Here is a 21230-nt window from a genome sequence, read left to right on the forward strand (position 1 = left end):
TTATCTCCAGGGTCCAAAGGGAATGAACATAAAGAACTCAGAGAAATTGATCTTAGGTGCAAGATGTGAAAAGTCCCCTCTTACATGTTTCTGTCAGAATGCTTTTTCTTGAAAGCCTCCACTGGAAGGCTTTCAAGGCACCATAGAGCTGACCTTAAATGTCAGGTCAGGCAACCAGCTCAGACCTCAGGAACCACAGAGGCTTTAGGGAGGGAGTTCCTGATACTGAGAACTAGAGGTGTGAAATAACTCCTTGGTTGGCAGCTGCGAGCTGAGAATTTTATTCCTAGAAAGTGTTAAGATTTGAAGAGAAGACATTTAGCCAGTTCAGTTCAATAGCTTGTTAAAGTGTTACCTACTTCATTTCCCTGCACCCCCCGCCCCAAACCAAACCTCAGTCTGAATTATTTGACTAAATACAATGTTTTTATACAACCAATCTGAGTGGTGAACAAACTTTAGTTGGAAATTGACTACTGGCAAATTAATCAACTTCTAATTGCCTTAATTTTCACTTGTTTAAGAGACTAGGGTGATAAGAGAGATAGTTACTTCTCTATTGATCAACTTTGCATAGGATTAAAAGAGCTTTATGCATCAAAACAAACTCTTACTTGCAAAGTAAGCAAATCTCAGATCTTTAAAAAAAATTAAAAAACACTTCTCACACTTTAATGCATAGTTGTCCAAGTACAGGAAAAGTCTTTATGTTGAAGTTCTCAAAAGTATAATTCTGATGCTTACATGTGTATAGGCACATATACACCTACACTTTTGTTGTACACCCATACCCTTACTCATATACTGTGCACGCACACACAAACACACACACGCACACACACACAAAGAAATACACACATACACATCTTCTCAGAGGTTAGACCTCAGCTTTTCCAGTGATACATTATCCAATTTCAATCTGTTTTATTTGTTTTAAAAATTAAACCAACGTGCTTATTTGCATTCAAGAGCCACGTAAGTTATACTATTTATTTCCACTCTGGGTAGTTTTCAAAGAAGTGCACCAAACTTGTATTTATAAGATTATCTCCTGAGAAGTGTAGAATAGCTTATAACTTCCCACGCATGCATTTTTGCTTTTTCAAAATTGTTAGACTGAGCATAAGCTAGACAACTTAAACAATAGTTATTTATAATCAAAGTCTCATTGTCAGCCAGACCATTTTATTATTGTTGTTTGCATCTTAGAAATCATCAATGTGCAAGTGTCTAATCTAGGAAAATATTTAGAATTGTCTTGTGTTTCTTCAGTACAAACACGTAACCCTTTAGTCTTTTTTAGACCAGTGGAGCACTGAGGCCCAATAGAAGGAATTTTGTCATACCACACTTGAAAAACAAACACTAAGCTTATTTCAAAGAAATGATGAGTATTAGTGGGCAAAGGAATACAGCTTTCATAAGCAGATATTCTGCATATTTCCATGTACATGTTTTTATGACTGAGTACCTTTCTAACTAGACAACTTAAAGAAGTTCTTAAACCATTTTCTATTTTAATTCATCATCCTTGGGATATAGTCAGTAAAATGACCAAAGGAGAGTTACAAAGAGACCAGTAAAGTCTGACTTTGAATGTAAACTAACCAGTCTATGTAGACCCCACTTATACAAGGAATGCTCAGTTGGTAACAAAGATACTCAGTATTTCAGAGAGCAAACCCAAAAGTGACCAATCATAGGAGCTTAAAATTCTGATGTAAAACATTATGTGATACTGAATTTCTCATTTCTCTCTCTGCTGAAGGCATTCAGAAGAGTAGCAAGGAATGTGGTTTTTAGAGAGGAACTATACAGGGGAAATATTTTTTGGACCACTTGTATAGAGAAGATATTCTCTTTACTATAAACAGTATATTGGCGAAAGAATATAACTATCAGTCAGAATGCAATTGTCATTGCAGCACATTCTTGACACTTTTAGACACTCTGTGTCTCATGTTGCCAAGCTTTAGAAAGACTCTGTCTTCATACTTGACAAATATTGTGATTCCCAACTCAAAGTAGTATAAGGAGTAACCGAGAAGAACTACTATAGAAATACTAGACATTAAAAGAGACCAATCTGGGAGAGCTTCCTTCTAAGGTTGTCAGGTGGTACTCAACCACATTTCCTTACATTCCAGAGCCCTGTAAACTAACCTGGGCTCCACCATGCATTCTAAATGACTGTATGCCTAGGCAGACTCCTTTTAAACTTGGCATTGTCTACATAAATAAGCTATATTGGAATTGGGTGTCAAGGAGAAGACGCATGACTTAGCTGCTTAAAATCAAACCTTTCTTTAGAGGCTCCCAACCGGTTACAGAAAATGGACTTCCTTAAGGACTTAGGTGTTCCTAAAGAGAGTGAAAGTCAAAGGGTGGTCTGGTCTGAGAATGTGACAGTGCAGTACAGTTCAGCATCCCCAGGCCTCTGGCAGGAGAATGGGATGCCTTGTGCAGATATGATGCTCTGTAGCTTCATCATTTCCATCAAGAAAACAGATCTGACGGCTGCAGACCTGAACAAACAGGAATTCTTATCCCTTCTCTATTAAGCATGCTTCTCATTCTGACTATTTGGTAACTCTACCAAGTTTATCCAAAAGAAGTAAAAGAAATTTACTTGAATTCTGGAAAAATTTTCTTGGTTTGGCACTTGTGAACTTTATATTGGACTTGGTTTAATAGGATAGTAGAGGTGAGGCCATGAGCTTTGACGTCAGATAGATTAAGGTTTGAATCTCAGCTGTGCCCTATTTGTAAAATATGGATAATAACATTTTCCCTAAAGTAACATGCTTTGGATTGAACGTGATAATTTACAGAGGGCTTAGCATATACTAAGTCAATCAAGTATTACAGTTGTTGATTTTCATTGCCATTATCATTATTGTAGACTTGTAAAGTTCTTCTATGAGAAGAAAATAGTTCTGTGGTGTCAACGATACCAAATTATCTATGAAAACATAGAACAATTTCAGTAGGAAGTGAAATTATTCAAAACTAATCTATAACATTTTCCTGAAGTAGAAAAAGTCAATTATATTGTTTTCTAATTATAAGGTTAATATATGCTTGTGGTAAAATGTAGAATGACAAAAAGTTAATATGGTAGAAAGCAAACCCTTCTCGTAATTTTATACCTCCAAGATTTGGGGTTATTCTTTCAGATTTATTTAAATGTATACTCACATATATAGATACAGGCATGTAAATATGTATTTTTAATCTTCACCTGATTCAATTTAGTTCAACAATATGAGCTAGAGATTTTTATACAGAGAACTCATTATTCTTAAATTCTACACACTGTTCCATTACTTTAATAAACTATAATTTTAAATATTATAATGCTGGACATTAAGACTGTTTCAAATTTCTAGCAATCACAAATAAATAGACGCTACATGCTAGAGAATGGTTGCCAATTTTTCTAATCTTTAAACAGAATTAGTAAAGGATTTTTAGCTGGGTTGGTATTATAATTCTTTTTATATTAATAATGAACAGATAGCATTTAAAACATCTTAAAGCCACTTAAATGCTAGTACATATCTTAAAGGCCAGAGTGTTCTTTGCCCACATCACAGCAAAAGTTTAAGCACATATTTGCAGGATATATCTTGAAAGAGAGAAATGTGTCAAAATGAGATATTTCAATGACATTTACCATCAGATGAAGTAGACATGACAGTGGATGTAGGAAAAATGGAAGCACTCAAGGCATATATTTTTGGAATTTAAGGCAAAAAAGTGACTCTAGTCAGTCTTCATGATACTCATAAGATGAATATGGTATGAGAAGGTTGCAAGGAAAAATGAATTCTATTTTGATAGGTGGCTTTGTTTTAATTCTCACAAATAGTGAAATACATTTCAGAATTCATGAGAAATATTACAAAATAGACAAGTTATCAGAATTTGAATGTAGATTAATATAGTGCCAGTTTTCTTTAAAAAAAAACAAACATGATTTCAAAATTTATAAACCAACAAACCTGATTCTGATCACAAAGAAAAAGTCACAAGTAGCTTATTTACTGCTAGGCTTGTGAGTGTACAGAAAAGACAACAGTACCCACTAGATACCCATGGAGATCCACTCTGAACAAATCATATCTTATTAACAGTCTGATTTTCAAGTTGTTTTTCCAAACTTGCAAATGATATGAATTTCATCAACATAGTCTAGCAGAAAAATCAGCTAAAAATTTTGACAAAATCATTCTTGCTCTGGCTGTGGGTAAGATGATGTGTGAATTACCAGTTTTTTAAAATTCATTAGAAGAATGTCTCTAAGGTCATTCCTTAATGGTTTTTCTTTATAAAGATTTTATCAGTTGCTTGGGCGAACTTTGTTTTTCAGATGGCTCAGCACTAGGGAGGACAAATGAGTACAGAATCAAAACCTTTTCAGACTAATATGAAACATTAATAGAAAATTTAAAAATCACAAACTTGAAATCTTACAGAGTTTTCTATTGTGACCAGAGTCATTTTGCTGCCATCATGCAGGCACATTCAATGAATGAAACAGTTCCTTCCAGATATTGCACATAATTTGAAATAACTGGACTGAAGTTTTAAACCCATCAAAAATAGACTGTTCAACTCTGGGCAAATTAACTAATTGTTTATCTTGGAAAAAAGATTAAATTTTTACTGATACTGTTTATATAAAGGTAAAGTAAGATACTCTCCGCTCTTCTTCATTTTTCCTCTCCCTCATTCCTATCATGAAGTATGTATTCATGAAAAGCCAGCTAGATGCTTTAGGAATTTTTAAAAAATAAGTTTTAAAAGTGCCCTACCATCAAAAGGTTTATAATTACATAATTGTGGTCATGTGGTATAGTATACAGAGTAAAGACTTCAGGATAAAAAAAAAAAAATTCAGGCTCAAATTTCTATTTTTCCATTCCCAACTGAGGCCTTTTAGGCAAGTTACTGAAACTTTTTGAGTCCCATTTCCATCATCTGTGAAATGGAGACAGTAATGTGTATTCCATAATGTTGTTATGAGAATTAAATACAATAATATATGGAATCATTAGTAGTAAGTATTTAATAAAGGGTAACTATTTACACAAGAGGTTTGGATAAAAATATTCATAATAAAAAGGAGTGAACAATGAGAAAGTTGAGCTTGAAGTATTGTTGGTGCTGAGTGATTATTTTTAGTTGATTAATCTCTGCTCTTATCTTTTATTTATAACTTTATATCATGGAAACTTTCAAACATATACATAAATAGACAAGCAGCACAATAAACCCTTATGTACCCCTTATATGCCTTCAAGAATTATCAACATGGTTTGCTCATAAGTAATTATTCTTGCTTTTCTTACTTTGCTTATATTATCATTATTTTCTCCTCTAAATACTATTGTGCCCTTAATTCCTTCTTTAATCCCAAAACTACTTTGGAGAGATAGAATAGCAAAGTGGTTACACACACACACACACACACACACACACACAGATTGTAATTAGGCTGCTAGGTTTAAATCCCTCATATATGTTACTAGCTGAGTAACTGGGCTCATGTTACATAATCTCTCTCTTGTTATAAGCTTATTCACTTGTGAAATGGTAACAATAGCAGTATCTATAAAGATTTTGTGCAGATTAAATGAGCTGGTTAAGGCAAATCTCAGCACTCTGAAAGTATGTAGTAAACATTCAGTAAATGTGAGCTATTATTATTCTAATTTCCAAGTTATGTGAATTGATTTGTTTATGCTGGTGTTATTAATTTGTAGCTTTATGGCATTGATTATGGAGAATGTTGACTGCAGTATTACTTGGTTCTTGATTTGTTGCCCGAAATTATGGTTCTGGAATAATTCAAGGCACTGTTTTGCAAATATTCAGTGGATCCTTAAAAGAGGGTCTATTCTGAGTTTGTAGCTAGAGAAATTCAATATATAACCATAAATCGACCTAATTAATTGTTTTATTTCTCTATTTTCAAATTATTTATGGACTATTTGATCTTTTAAAAATTGAAAGGCCTTTTGAAGTGTCCTCCTAATATCGTGCTTCATATACCTCTTGACATCTGTTTTCTTTTTTCACGTAATCAACTAACGTACCTCAAGGGTGAAAACAGTATCCCCAGTTGTATCCCCAGTTCTTATCTCCTGCCTGGAACTAGGTAAATGTCTCAGGGATTTCCCAATGCCATCCACTCATATGTAGTCTGCCTTTTCACTTTCTTTCCCCTGCCTGAAAGCTACTCACCCTTAAAGTCTTAAATTCCCTGACTCCCTCATAGATTAGGTCTTGTATGTGTTCCTCATTGAATCCTGTGCTTTTCCTTCCCCCACTTATTATCCAATTGCAATTTTATAGTTATTTGTTTGATTACTTGTTGAAGTCTAGATACCTCCAGATTGTAAGCTCATGAATGACGGGGCATTGTCTGCTTTGTTCACCCCTCTATGCTAAGCACGCTGCACAGAGTCTGGCCACAGACGTTTAGGACCCTGGCTTCGAAGCTGAGTGCCAGAGTCAGAATTCTCCAGTTCAAATATTAGCTTTGGCACTTACTGGCTGTGTGACTTAGGGCAAGGCACTTAGCTTTCTGGCTTTAGTTTTCTTTTCTATAAAGTTGGGATGGTTAATAGTACCTACCTTATAGAATCATTATGAGGGTTAAAAGAGATGCATTTGTAAAACAGAGTGTTGGCAGCTATGTGCCAGGCATGTTTCTAGGTACCAAGGATATGGCTGTAAACAAGACAGATGAGATCCTTGCTCTCATAAATTTATATTGCAAGGAGAGGGTGAGCAAAGGGGAAAAAAAGAAACAAGTTCACAAGAGAAGTTAAGAAGTGGTAAGTGAAACTGAAAAGAAAAAGAGGAGGAAGAAGAAGAAAAAGGTTAATGTGTGAAGAGTAAGTGGGTTCAAGTAGGTGGTAATGCACACTGAGTGTTCAACATGGCCTCTCTGTAGACCTAATCCTCAAGCCGATATTTGAACGGCAAAAAGGAACTATCCATCCATGTGAAAAACTGAGGGGAGAATGCTCTGGTGAGAGGGTTCAGTAAGCCTCTGCCATAGGAATGAGCTTTGGTTGCCTGGGGACAGCAAGAAAGCCAGCGTAGCTAGAGTATAAAAGCAAGAGGGAAATTATAGGCAATTTTGTATTATAGGCAATAAAGTGGAAGAGAGAAGAGGGGCTAGAAGGTAATTCAAATCCTGACTGACACATAGTAAACACTCAATAACTGTTAGTTGCTAGTAGTGTCATGGTTGTAGTTTTAGTTATTGGAAATAATAAATAGTTTTGAATGAATAAATCAATGTTTGATTAGAAATGAATGTGATTGCTCTCAGGGAGGATGAAAATATTGGGGCTTAGGAAGATTGTGAAACTTATCAAGGTCCATTTACCCTATGCCTACTGCAAACATGTAGCAGGAGTTAGGGATAAAAAGATAAACCTTATTTTGTTTTGAGGAAACCACAATGAGTTGTAGTATGAAGACAGAGAAGCCACATGTTTTGAAGGAAGTACAGTTAAAACATCATGTTCATTGAGTGGAAGCAGAACATTTTGTTCATCAGTGGGGTTGACTGTAACCATTTGCAGTGGAAATTTGTTGGTGTAACCTGATTAGTATAGTTTTCATTTCTTTTTGTTGGGCAAAATACCCTGCTTTTCTTCTGGAAGAATTCTCTTCCTCACTTTTTATTTTTATTTTATTTTATTATTATTTTTTAACATCTTTATTGGAGTATAATTGCTTTACAATAGTGTGTTAGTTTCTGCTGTATAACAAAGTGAATCAGCTGTACGTATACATATATCCCCATATCCCCTCCCTTTTGTGTCTCCCTCCCACCCTCTCTATCCCACCCCTCTAGGTGGTCACAAAGCACCAAGCTGATCTCCCTGTGCTATGTGGCTGCTTCCCACTAGCTATCTGTTTTACATTTGGTAGTGTGTATATGTCCATGCCACTCTCTCACTTTGTCCCAGCTTATCCTTCCCCCTCCCCATATCCTGAAGTCCATTCTCTAGTAGGTCTGCGTCTTTATTCCAGGAATAAAGACGCAGACCTACTCTTCCTCACTTTAAATGCTTGTTACTTTAGTGGAATAGCATTTGACTCAGGTCAGGCCATTTCCAACATTTGCATTCTTCATTGACAAGGTCAGAGAAGATCAAATGATACAAGTTTGTTTAATTATAAGCCAATTCTAAATCTTTGGATGAAACTACATGAGAAGTGTCCTCTTTTTCCACTGGATATGCTATAACCCTGAAGTTGGCAGCTACTTTGTAGCCTCAAAGGGAGCTCCAGCTTAAAATGGAGACAGGAAAGAAGTCAGGGCCTAAAGAGAGAGAACAACCACTGAAGATATTGTTGAGCACCTAGATCCCACCAGCCTGAATACTCCTACACTTTTTAATTATTGATACAACAAACTCCTTTTATGCTTAAGCCCATTTGAGTTAGCTCTTCTGTCACTTTCAAAGAACACGTCTTAACTGGAAGAGAGATTTTATAAAATGGATGATACTTGGACAGTCAAACAAAGACTAGGGAAATGCAAAAGTACCTAAATAATATTAAATGCTAAATAAATGTAAGGTGGCTTTTTATATAACCTGCCAGACTTGGCTTTAATATATGTTTCGGAAAGTTTGTTTGTTTTCTTGACACAAGAGGTATGAGGGGCTGCTGCCTTCTGTATATTGAATAAACTCTTCTATCCTTTTCCCTTAAGTGCTTTTCCTTGATAAATCCCTCAGCTTCCCCCAATCACTTGAAAAATACAAAATAGATCATGTCAAAGAAAAAACTGCACCAAACTTAAACAGGCAAGGGCAGCTTTTTTGAAGGAGATTACAGTAGGGGAGAGAGGCCAGAACTGAGTCTGAAATCAACTTTACTGAAGCAAAGGACCAGAGAGTTTTTAAGAGCTGGAGAAGGCAGTGGGTGAGGGAGAGATAGGGGCTAGTTATAGGCCATCTGGTTTTGCTAACTGGTCTTACCAGGAGGAAAAGTAAACTTGTATCTGCATGACAAGAGGTAGTTTTACAACTTGGAACAAGTGGTACACCAAAGTTAGGCTCCTGCCCTACCATGCAAACTAGGAGACAGGGGTGCTATCTCCCTTAAAGTTTACATCTCAAAGCCTCCCAAATCTTTGAGAAAGACAGTCTCAAGTGGCAAGAGGCTTTTAGAAAGACTTATGTCTGGAAGGAGCAGAGAAAGAATTTCTAATTACAACTTTTCTTTTAAAAAAATTCTTCAAGGAAAGGGAGGTCAGTGCCTAGAGTCAAGAAAAGAAAAAGCCTGTCTGAGTTTGATGAAGCTGAGGGGAATGTTAAGGCCATCTTTGTCAACCAATAAGAGATGCACCTAACATTTCCCCCAGACACAGTCTTTGTGTGCGCAGCGAAAGAAGGCACGTACATGGCTCTAGCATCTTTCTGGATTTGCTCAGTTGTAAAGCTATTTAAAGTGGACCCTGTTCTCTGGGAACATAAACTCAGCCCCACTCTGGCTGAGACTATTTCAAGATCACACTGGTGACAAAGCTTGTCCTTTGTGAATGGAAGTTCCCAAACAATCCCCAACTGTAACATTGGAAAAGTAACTGTTGTGCATGGTTTCTGCAAGGACAAGAAAATGTATATATAAAGCACTAGACATAGTAACTTACACCTAATAGATACTCAAAAAATTTATATTTGTTACTTAGTATTACTCACTTTAAAAGGTGCATTTTGAATTAAAGAATATAAAAGATCTGAATGATTATTGAAGCACAGATTGTATATTGGGGGTCCTTGGGCTGAATTTTGCCTACAACCACATTTTGTTTGATCTTTATGGTGATTTGCTTATTATATGCATGCATGTTTATTTGTTGTTGTACATTTAGATTAGTTTAAAATATTTTTAAATTGGAGATTACATGCAAATATCCAAATTGAACTATTCCCTTATTGATGGATATTTAAGTTGTTTCCAAATTTTTACTAATATAAACAGTGCTTGATCATGCCTTCTATTAAGGACCAATCAGTGTCTCTAGAGTAGATTCTGTGATGTCAAACTGTTAGATCATGGGAGATAGGCATTTAACATTATAACAGATGTGACCATTGCCTCCAAAGTGCCGGACTAATCTACAGTCTACCAGCATGTGTGGTAGGACGTATTTCCTCCCAGCTCCTCATATGCTTCATAGTGTTTTCTCCAATTAAATAAATTAAAATTGTATTTTGTTATTTTGTACTCTCTTGAAGATTTGTGAGGTGTACCTCTTTTCTTACACTTTTTGGTGGTTTGTGTCTCCTTTTTCTATGAATTCCCTGGACTGATTCTTTGATTACCTTTCTGTAGAGAAGGCTCGAAACTTTGGAAGTACTCTCCGCCTGTGAAATAGTCCTCTTCCTCCCACATAGATTCTCTCTATTATAGTCCTCATTAATGATTCACATCATTGTTTTAATCAGTTCCTTCTCTAGATCCACAAGGTGGAATTTGTTTAATCCTTAACACGTTTATCAGATAACTTTCATGAATGTCAGATGATTACCTGGCAGCACAAAAATGCCAAAGGAGTTAGTGCATTTAAAGTGCTAGAAATGGACTGGGAGAGGTGGGGGTGTATAGAAAACAACCTTTGCTATCTTTCCAGTTTTTAGGAGAATAACTCTGATGCATAGTAAATGTTTGCTCAATAAATGAATATGGTACAGCTTTGGATAATGGATTATTACAAATGTAATCTGGTCACATTCTTGTATGCCTCTAATCAAATTTGCCCTTTATGACAATGAGCTGATTCCAGGGTCCTGCTTGCTCTCATTATGTTAATCCTCTAGGAGAGCATGTATTTGCTGTAGCACTTCAAAGTGGTTTTGTAAGCTTTTTCCTTGGTCACCCTTAATACCTTGGCTGATGAGATGGGCAGGGGTGGTGGGGATGGGGGGCTTTGCTTCCCTGCTTTTAGTTTGTTTGTTTGTTTTCCTCACCCATTTGCAAGCCAAGCCAGTTATTTCCCTTTACCCATTTTTCACTTTCCTATTCAAAGAGAAGAGAGGGAAAAAATAGAATATTGACTTGTCAGCAAACACTGTGTCTTAAATAATTGAATAACAAGCACTATTATCCCAAAATACCTCCAAAAAATATGTGCAGCAGATAAGGAAAAAACCAAAAATCTCTGCCTTCTCTAGGGGAAACTGGGTGACAGCCTGAGACCTTACATTCATAACAATGTACAAAACAATATGTCTACATTCATGCTTTGTACATGTGCATTTAACACACATTGCTGGTGCAAAATAGATCATCATTTTGGAGATGTCTTAACCATCTGCATTAAACTATTAGGTCTGAAGAATGTATGTGAGTGTAGAATGGATTTATCAGTCTCCCAGCCCCATCCCAGGATTTGATCTTTTTCATTATTTATTCAATTATACCCTAAATCAATTTACAAAATAACTGAAAGAAACAACCTATCCTTGAGGCAATAACCCTGGTTTACGTGAGAATTTTGTTTACAGTGAGTAATTGAAATGCTTTGTTCAGCCCTATTTTAAATAACTTTCTGCCACTTCTCCTGGGAAAGCATGCCAGTTTAAAGACTTGCCTATTAGGAGAACCTTGCTGATATTCAGCCCAACTCAACAATTTCTGTTTTTCTCTAATTGCCACTTCTCGCTCTTGGGCTCCTTTGAGACCCACAGTGAAAGCACCACTCCTGATTGCCCTGCTGGCTTTCAATTTCCAGAACTCGGTCTGCATATCTTCATTTGAAAAGCCACTCAGTCACTTCTTGAAATAAATCATTTTCCTTTCCTCATGACATATCTTCACATATATCATAGTCTTTGACCTCTTGTGTTTAGAATTACAGGATAGTAGAGCAGGAAAGCCCCTTCTTTAAGTCTTACTTCCAGAATTCCCCTTCTCTATTTGCAAATGAGAAAAATATGATCCAGGTATGTTAAATGACTTATCTAGGCATGTGAGTAGCTGGTGATAGAAGAAGAGCAGGAGCTCAAACTTGAAATCCTGAGATAGAAACACAAAATGGCCATAGGGTTAGAGCAAGTAATATAAATAAGAAAGTGGGCTGGGTGTATGACAATGGAGTGTGTCTGTAGAGGACAGGTTGGGGGGCAGTGATGATCTGAAGAGGCATGCCCTTTGGAAAGGAGGCAGCTGCTAGTCAGTATTACCATTGCCAAATTTATAGGCCTACGAGAAACATCTGAATTCTGGATTTTTGTGTGAAATACGCTGGTTTTAAAAATAATTTCAACCAATTAAGATTATTTTAAAATTCTCTGCAAACAAGCTGAACCATGTTTGAATCCAGCCTGCAGGGCAGTAGTTTATAAATAGTACTATAGAATCTCATGGAATTGCTTCTACATTTGCAGAATGATGTTAAGAACTGTAAGTGTCCTGATAGTTATGAAATCCACCCTTCTTGGTTTATGGATATGGAAGCTAAAGAAAAGGGGAAGAATATGACAGCTTGAGTTATTGGTCATCCACACTTAGTCATGGCCTCATAGTGATGAAGTAGACTTCCCTCCCCCTTCAATTTAAGCTTGATTTGTACTTTGCTTTGGCCAGTTATTTGGCAGATAGACATGACACCAGGACTTGAAATGCACTTGCACGGTTGAACTTGCCCTTTTGCATTCCTGCCTTTGGACATGGGTAGGACATGCCTTAGGTAATGCCTGCCCAAGAAGGATGAGTGACATGTGGAGCAGGCCTGGACTCAGATCGTAGCTTGGAGCCAAGCCCAGGTGAGGTCAGCCAAGATCAGCCAAACCCCAGCCAACCTGCAGGTTCTTAAGTAAGAAATAAATGCTTGTTGTTTTAATCCATTGAAAGTGTGTGGCTTTTTTTATCACACAGTAATAGCTAACTAATAGAAAGAGACTTTCTCAAGATTACACAGTAAGTAGATGGCAGAATCAGAATTAAGTCAGAGCTATAAACTCCTGGTCCAGTGCATTTTCTTTTCTGTGGTACCCTTGAATGCTGCTGATCTTCAATCTGTCACTTTCTAATTTCATTCAGCCTGACTATTTGTCACATTAAGTCAACAAAATGGGCTTGATATTTGAGTCTTCTTCACAAGATTTTCTTGCAGGGATGATATTCGTCTCTCTGTACCCCTAGCACAGCTTTGAATGCAGCTTTCAGATTTCCACAAAGATAATTGAAAATAATCTGGCTTGATTTGTTGTTAGACAATTAGGATTTGCACAACCAGAATTTGAATTTACATAAAAATTAAACCAATCTCTATGCAAGATGAAGTAGTTTAGAATTACCACTAATTTAATTGAGGTTGCTTAAATGGCTTGTAATTGGTATGATTGCTGCCAATTGCTTGCATCTTCAGAAAGGTAATCAGAACCCACTCAGCAATTTCTACCTTCAAATCAATTAAACTGTAAAACTCCCTTGCTTTCAAGAAAGTTTTATGGTTGGGATTTTACTTTATTTACAGTTAAAGCTTTATTGCATTCTAATCTACTTGTCCAGAAAAAATTTGAATACTTTAGTTCCTTTTTTTTGTTTAACTATTTTTTTCCTTGGTAATGGATCTATGAAAATTATTCCCAAGAGGACCTTCAATATGGTGGAGGAGTAAGACGAGGAGATCACCTTTCTCCCCACAGATACATCAAAAATACATCTACATATGGAACAACGCCCACAGAACACTTACTGAACGCTGGCAGAAGACCTCAGACTTCCCCAAAAGCAAGAAACTCCCCACATACCTGGGTAGGCCAAAAGAAAAAAGGAAAAACAGAGACAAAAGAATAAGTATGGGACCTGCACCTCTGGGAGGTAGCTGTGAAGGAGGAAAAGTTTCCACACACTAGGAAGCCCCTTCGTGGGGGGACGGGGAAGCATCGGAGCCACGGAGGAGAGCAGAGCAACAGGGGTGCAGAAGGCAAAGTAGAGAGATTCCCGCACAGAGGATCAGTGCTGACCAGCACTCACCAGCTTGAGAGGCGTGTCTGCTCACCTGCTGGGGCGGATGGGGGCTGGGAGCTGAGGATCAAGGCTTCGGAGGTCAGATCCCAGGGAGAGGACTGGGGTTGGCTGCGTGAACACAGCCTGAAGGGGGGTAGTGCTCCACAGCTAGCCGGGAGGGAGTCCGGGAAAAAGTCTGGACCTGCCTAAGAGTCAAGAGACCATTGTTTCAGGCTACGAGAGGAGAGATGATTCAGAGCACCACCTAAATGAGCTTCTGAGATGGGCGTGAGCTGTGACTATCAGCGCAGACACCAGAGATGGGCATGAAATGCTAAGGCTGATGCTGGAGCCACCAAGAATCCTGTCTGCAAGCACAGGTCACTATCCACTCCTCCCCACCTGGGAGGCTGTGCAGCCCACCACTGCCAGGGTCCCGTGATCCAGGGAAAACTTCCCGGGGAGAACACACGGCATACCTCGGGCTGTTGCAATGTCACGCTGGCCTCTGCCACCACAGGCTCACCCCACACTCTGTATACCTCCCTTCCCCTGGCCTGAGTGAGCCAGAGCCCCCTAATCAGCTGCTCCTTTAACCCCCTCCTGTCTGGGTGAAGAACAGATGCCAGAGGCTGACCTACATGCAGAGGCAGGGACCTAATCCAAACCTGAATACCAGGAGCTGTGTGAAAAAAGAAGAGAAAGGGAAATTTCTCCATGCAGCCTGAGATGCAGCTGATTAAATCTCCACAATGAACTTGATGTACCATGCATCTCTGGAATACCTGAATAGACAACAAATCATCCCAAAATTGAGGCAGTGGACTTTGGGAACCTCTGTGGACTTGGGGTTTGCAGTATGTGACTGACTAGTTTCTGATTTATATGTTTATCTTAGTTTAGTTTTTAGCACTTGTTATCATTGGTGGATTTGTTTACTTCTTTGGTTGCTCTCTTCTTTCTTCTTTTTTTTTTTTTCCTTTTTAAGGTTTATGTTTTGATAATTTAAAAAAATTTTTTATTTTAATAAATTTATTGTATTAGTTTTTTTTCTTTAATTTTTTTTCTCACTTTTCTTCTGAGCAGTGTGGCTGACAGGGTCTTAGTCCTCCAGCCACATGTCAGGGCTGAGCCTCTTAGGTGGGAGAGCTGAGATGAGGACATTTGACCACCAGAGAAGTCCCGGCCCCATGTAATATCAATCGGTGAGAGCTCTACCAGAGATCTCCATCTCAGCAATAAAACCCAGCTCCACTCAACGACCAACAAGCTACAGGGCTGGATGCCCCATGCCAAACAACTAGCAAGACAGGAACACAACCCCACCCATTAGCAGAGAGGCTGCCTAAAATCATATTAAGTTCACAGACACCCCAAAACACACGACCAGACACGGTTCTGCCCACCAGAAAGACAAGATCCAGCCTCATCCACCAGAAAACAGGCACTAGTCCCCTCCACCAGGAAGCCTACACAACCCACTGAACCAAACTTAGCCACTGGGGACAGACACCAAAAACAACAGAAACTACAAACCTTCAGCCTATGAAAAGGAGACCCCAAACACAGTATGTTAAGTAGAATGAGAAGACAGAGAAATACACAGCAGATGAAGGAACAGTGTAAAAACCCACCAGACCAAACAAGTGAAGGGGAAATAGGCAGTCTACCTGAAAGAGAATTCAGAGTAATGATAGTAAAGATGATCCAAAATCTTGGAAATAGAATGGAGAAAATACAAGAAACGTTTAACAAGGATCTAGAAGAGCTAAAGAGCAAACAAACAATGAAGAACAACACACTAAATGAAATTTAAAATTTTCTAGAAGGAATCAATAGCAGAATAACTGAGGCAGAAGAACGGATAAGTGACCTGGAAGATAAAATGGTGTAAATAACTACCGCAGAGCAGAATAAAGAAGAAAGAATGAAAAAAATTGAGGACAGTCTCAGAGACCTCTGGGACAACATTAAATGCACCAATATTCGAATTATAGGGGTCCCAGAAGAAGAAGAGAAAAAGAAAGGGACTGAGAAAATATTTGAAGAGATTATAGTTGAAAACTTCTCTAACACGGGAAAAGACATAATCAAATCCAGGAAGCACAGAGAGTACCATACAGGATAAATCCAAGGAGAAACACGCCAAGACACATATTAATCAAACTATCAAAAATTAAATACAAAGAAAAAATATTAAAAGCAGCAAGGGAAAAGCAGCAAATAACATACAAGGGAATTCCCATAAGGTTTACAGCTGATCTTTCAGCAGAAACTTTGCAAGCCAGAGGGAGTGGCAGGACATATTTAAAGTGATGAAAGAGTAAAACCTACAACCAAGATTACTCTACCCAGCAAGGATCTCTTTCAGATTTGATGCAGAAATTGAAATCTTTACAGACAAGCAAAAGCTAAGAGAATTCAGCACCACTAAACCAGCTTTTCAACAAATGCTAAAGGAACTTCCCTAGGCAGGAAACACAAGAGAAGGAAAAGAGCTGCAATAACAAGCACAAAACAATTAAGAAAATGATAATAGGAACATACATATCGATAATTACCTTAAATGTAAACGGATTAAATGCTCCAACCAAAAGACATAGACTGGCTGAATGGATACAAAAACAAGACCTGTATATATGCTGTCTACAAGACACCCACTTCAGACCTAGGGACACATACAGACTGAAAGTGAGGGCATGGAAAAAGATATTCCATTCAAGTGGATATCAAAAGAAAGTGGAGTACCAATTCTCATATCAGACAAAATCGACTTTAAAATACAGATTATTACAAAAGACAAAGAAGTACACTACATGATGAGCAAGGGATCAATCCAAGAAGACGATATAACAACTAAATATTTATGCACCCAACATAGGAGCAGCTCAATACATAAGGCAAATGCTAAAAGCAATAAAAGAGGAAATTAACAGTAACACAATAATAGTAGGGGATTTTAACACCCCACTTTCACCAATGAACAGATCATCCAAAATGAAAATAAATAAGGAAACACAAGCTCTAAATGATACATTAAACAAAATGGACTTAATTAATATTTATAGGACATTCCATCCAAAAACAACAGAATACACTTTCTTCCAAAGCACTCATGGAACATTCTCCAGGACAGATCATATCTTGGGTCACAAATGAAGGCCTGGTAAATTTAAGAAAATTGAAATCGTATCAAGTACCTTTTCAGACCACAATCCTATGAGACTAGATATCAATTACAGGAAAAAATCTGTAAAAAATACGAAAACATGTAGGCTAAACAATGCATTACTAAATAACCCAGAGATCACTGAGGAAATCAAAGAGGAACTCAAAAAATACCTAGAAAAAAATGACAGTGAAAATACGTTGATTGAAAACCTATGGGATGCAGCAAAAGCAGTTCTAAGTGGGAAGTGTATAGCAATATAAGCCTACCTCAAGAAACAAGAAAAATTTCAAATAAACTACCTAACCTTACACCTAAAGCAGTTAGAGAAAGAAGAACAAAGAAAACCCCAAAGTTAGCAGAAGTAAAGAAATCGTTAACATCAGAGCAGAAATAAATGAAAAAGAAATGAAGGAAACGATAGCAAAGATAAATAAAACTAAAAGCTGGTTCTTTGAGAAGATAAACAAAATTGATAAACATTAGCCACACTCATCAAGAAAAAAAGCGAGAAGTCTCAAATCAATAGAATTAGAATGAAAAAGGAGAAGTAACAACTGACACTGCAGAAATACAAAGGATCATGAAAGATTACTACAAGCAACTATATGCCAATAAAACGGACAACCTGGAAGAAATGGACAAATTCTTAGAAATGCACAACCTTCCAAGACTGAACCAGGAAGAAATAGAAAATATAAACAGACCACTCACAAGCACTGAAATTAAAACTGTGATTAAAAATCTTCCAACAAACAAAAGCCCAGGACCAGATGGCATCACAGGCGAATTCTATCAAACATTTAGAGAAGCGCTAACACCTATCCTTCTCAAACTCTTCCAAAATATAGCAGAGGGAGGAACACTCCCAAACTCATTCTACGAGGCCACTGTCACCCTGATACCAAAACCAGACAAAGATGTCACAAAGAAAGAAAACTATAGGCCAATAACACTGATGAACATAGATGCAAAAACCCTCAACAAAATACTAGCAAACAGAATCTAACAGCACATTAAAAGGATCACACAACATGATCAAGTGGGGTTTATTCCAGGAATGCAAGGATTCTTCAATATATGCAAATCAATCAATGTGATACACCATATTAACAAATTGAAGGAGAAAAACCATATGATCATCTCAATAGATGCAGAGAAAGCTTTCAACAAAATTCAACACCCATTTATGATAAAATCCCTCCAGAAAGTAGGCATAGAGGGAACTTTCCACAACATAATAAAGGCCATATATGAAAAACCCACAGCCAACATCATTCACAATGGTGAAAAACTGAAACCATTTCCACTAAGATCAGGAACAAGACAAGGTTGTCCACTCTCACCACTATTATTCAACATAGTTTTGGAAGTTTTAGCCACAGCAATCAGAGAAGAAAAAGAAATAAAAGGAATCCAAATCGGAAAAGAAGAAGTAAAGCTGTCACTATTTGCAGATGACATGATACTATACATAGAGAATCCTAAAGATACTACCAGAAAACTACTAGAGCTAATCAATGAATTTGGTAAAGTAGCAGGATACAAAATTAATGCACAGAAATTTCTTGCATTCCTATACACTGATGATGAAAAATCTGAAAGAGAAATTAAGGAAACACTCCCTTTTACCATTGCAGCAAAAAGAATAAACTATCTAGGAATAAACCTGCCTAAGGAGACAAAAGACCTGTATGCAGAAAACTATAAGACACTGATGAAAGAAATTAAAGATGATACAAATAGGTGGAGAGATATACCATGTTCTTGGATTGGAAGAATCAACATTGTGAAAATGACTCTACTACCCAAAGCAATCTACAGATTCAGTGCAATCCCTATCAAACTACCAATGGTATTTTTCACAGAAGAAGAACAAAAAAAATTCACAATTTGTATGGAAACACAAAAGACCCCGAATAGCCAAAGCAATCTTGTGAAAGAAAAACGGAGCAGGAGGAATCAGGCTCCCAGACTTCAGACTATACTACAAAGCTACAGTAATCAAGACAGTTTGGTACTGACACAATAACAGAAATATAGATCAATGGAACAGAATAGAAGGCCCAGAGATAACCCCATGCACCTGTGGTCACCTAATCTCTGACAAAGGAGGGAAGACTATACAATGGAGAGAAAACAGCCCCTTCAATAAGTCGTGCTGGGAAAAGTGTACAGCTACATGTAAAAGAATGAAATAAGAACATTCCCTAACACCATACACAAAAATAAACTCAAGATGGATTAAAGACCTAAACGTAAGACCGGATACTATAAAATTCTTAGAGGAAAACATAGGAAAAACACTCTTTGACATAAATCATAGCAAGATCTTTTATGACCCACCTCTTAAATTAATGAAAATAAAAACAAAAATAAACAAATGGGACCTAATTAGACTTAAAAGCTTTTGCACAGCAAAGAAAACCATAAATGAAATGAAAAGACAACTGTCAGAATGGGAAAAAATATTTGCAAATGAAGCAACTGACAAGGTATTAATTTCCAAAATATACAAACAGCTCATACAGCTCAATATCAAAAAAACAAACAACCCAATCCAAAAATGGGCAGAAGACCTAAATAGACATTTCTCCAAGGAAGATATACAGATTGCCAACAAAGATATGAAAGGTTGCTCCACGTCACTAATCATTAGAGAAATGCAAATCAAAACTACAATGAGGAATCACCTCACACCAGTTAGAATGGGCATCATCATAAAATCTACAGACAATAAATGCTGGAGAGGGTGTGGAGAAAAGGAAACCCTCTTGCACTGTTGGTTAGAATGTAAATTGATACAGCCACTATGGAGAACATTATGGAAGTTCCATAAAAAACTAAAAATAGAACTACCATATGACCCAGCAATCCCACTATTGGGCATATAACCCTGAGAAAACCATAGTTCATGTACCACAATGTTCATTGCAGCACTATTTACAGTAGCCAGGACATGGAAGCAACCTACGTGTCCATCAGCAGATGAATGTATAAAGAAGATGTGGCACATATATACAATGGAATATTACTCAGCCATAGAAAGAAACAAAATTGTGTTATTTGTAGTGAGGGGGATGGACCTAGCGTCTGTCATCCAGAGTGAAATAAGTCAGAAAGAGAAAAACAAATACAGTATGCTAACACATAGATATGGAATCTGAAGAAAAAAAAAAGAGTTCTGAAGAACCTAGGGACAGGACGGGAATAAAGACGCAGACAGAGGGAATGGACTTGAGGACACGGTGGGGGGGAAAGTGCAAGCTGGGACGAAGTGAGTTTGTGGCATGGACATATATACACTACCAAATGTAAAATAGGTAGCTAGTGGGAATCAGCCGCATAGCATAGGGAGATCAGCTCAGTGCTTTGTGACCACCTAGAAGGGTGGGATAGGGAGGGTAGGAGGGAGGTGCAAGAGGGAGGGGATATGGAGATATATGTATACATATACATATAGCTGATTCAGTTTGTTATATAGCAGCAACTAACACAACAATGTAGAGCGATTATACTCCAATAAAGATGTTAAAAAAAAAAACACTAATCATTAAAAAAAAAAGAGAAAATTATTCCATCTTTCAGGCTACTGAGAATAATAATAATACTGACCTCCGAGGGGTTGTGGTCAGATATAAATTGTTACATGTGTTCTTATACACTCATACACTTACAACAGTGCCAGGCAGATAGAAAATGCTATTAGCAATTGTAAAACTTCTTATTGTTATTATAATCTGCTATTAGGCTTACCACCGTTGCTATATATATGTCTTGATAGTTTTCTGCTCATGAGTTTGGGTACCTGACAATGGAGTAAATTTTCTTCTATCAACCCTCAAAATGACCTGGGATTGAAAAGTTCTCTGGCTGTGATTCTAAGTGACATCCATGGCCCACTAGTTTAAGTGATGTCATTTACCTATCAGAGGTGATTTGAGTGACTGAAACATGAAAATTTGAGAATTCTTACTTGAAGAATGTGAAAGAAATATCTTCCCCTGGGAGAGCTTAATACCTTTCAGGACAGTACTTCTCAAACTGTAATGTGCACACAAACTCC

Source organism: Eschrichtius robustus, chromosome 2, assembly GCF_028021215.1.
Source record: "Eschrichtius robustus isolate mEscRob2 chromosome 2, mEscRob2.pri, whole genome shotgun sequence".
Lineage (NCBI taxonomy): Eukaryota > Metazoa > Chordata > Mammalia > Artiodactyla > Eschrichtiidae > Eschrichtius > Eschrichtius robustus.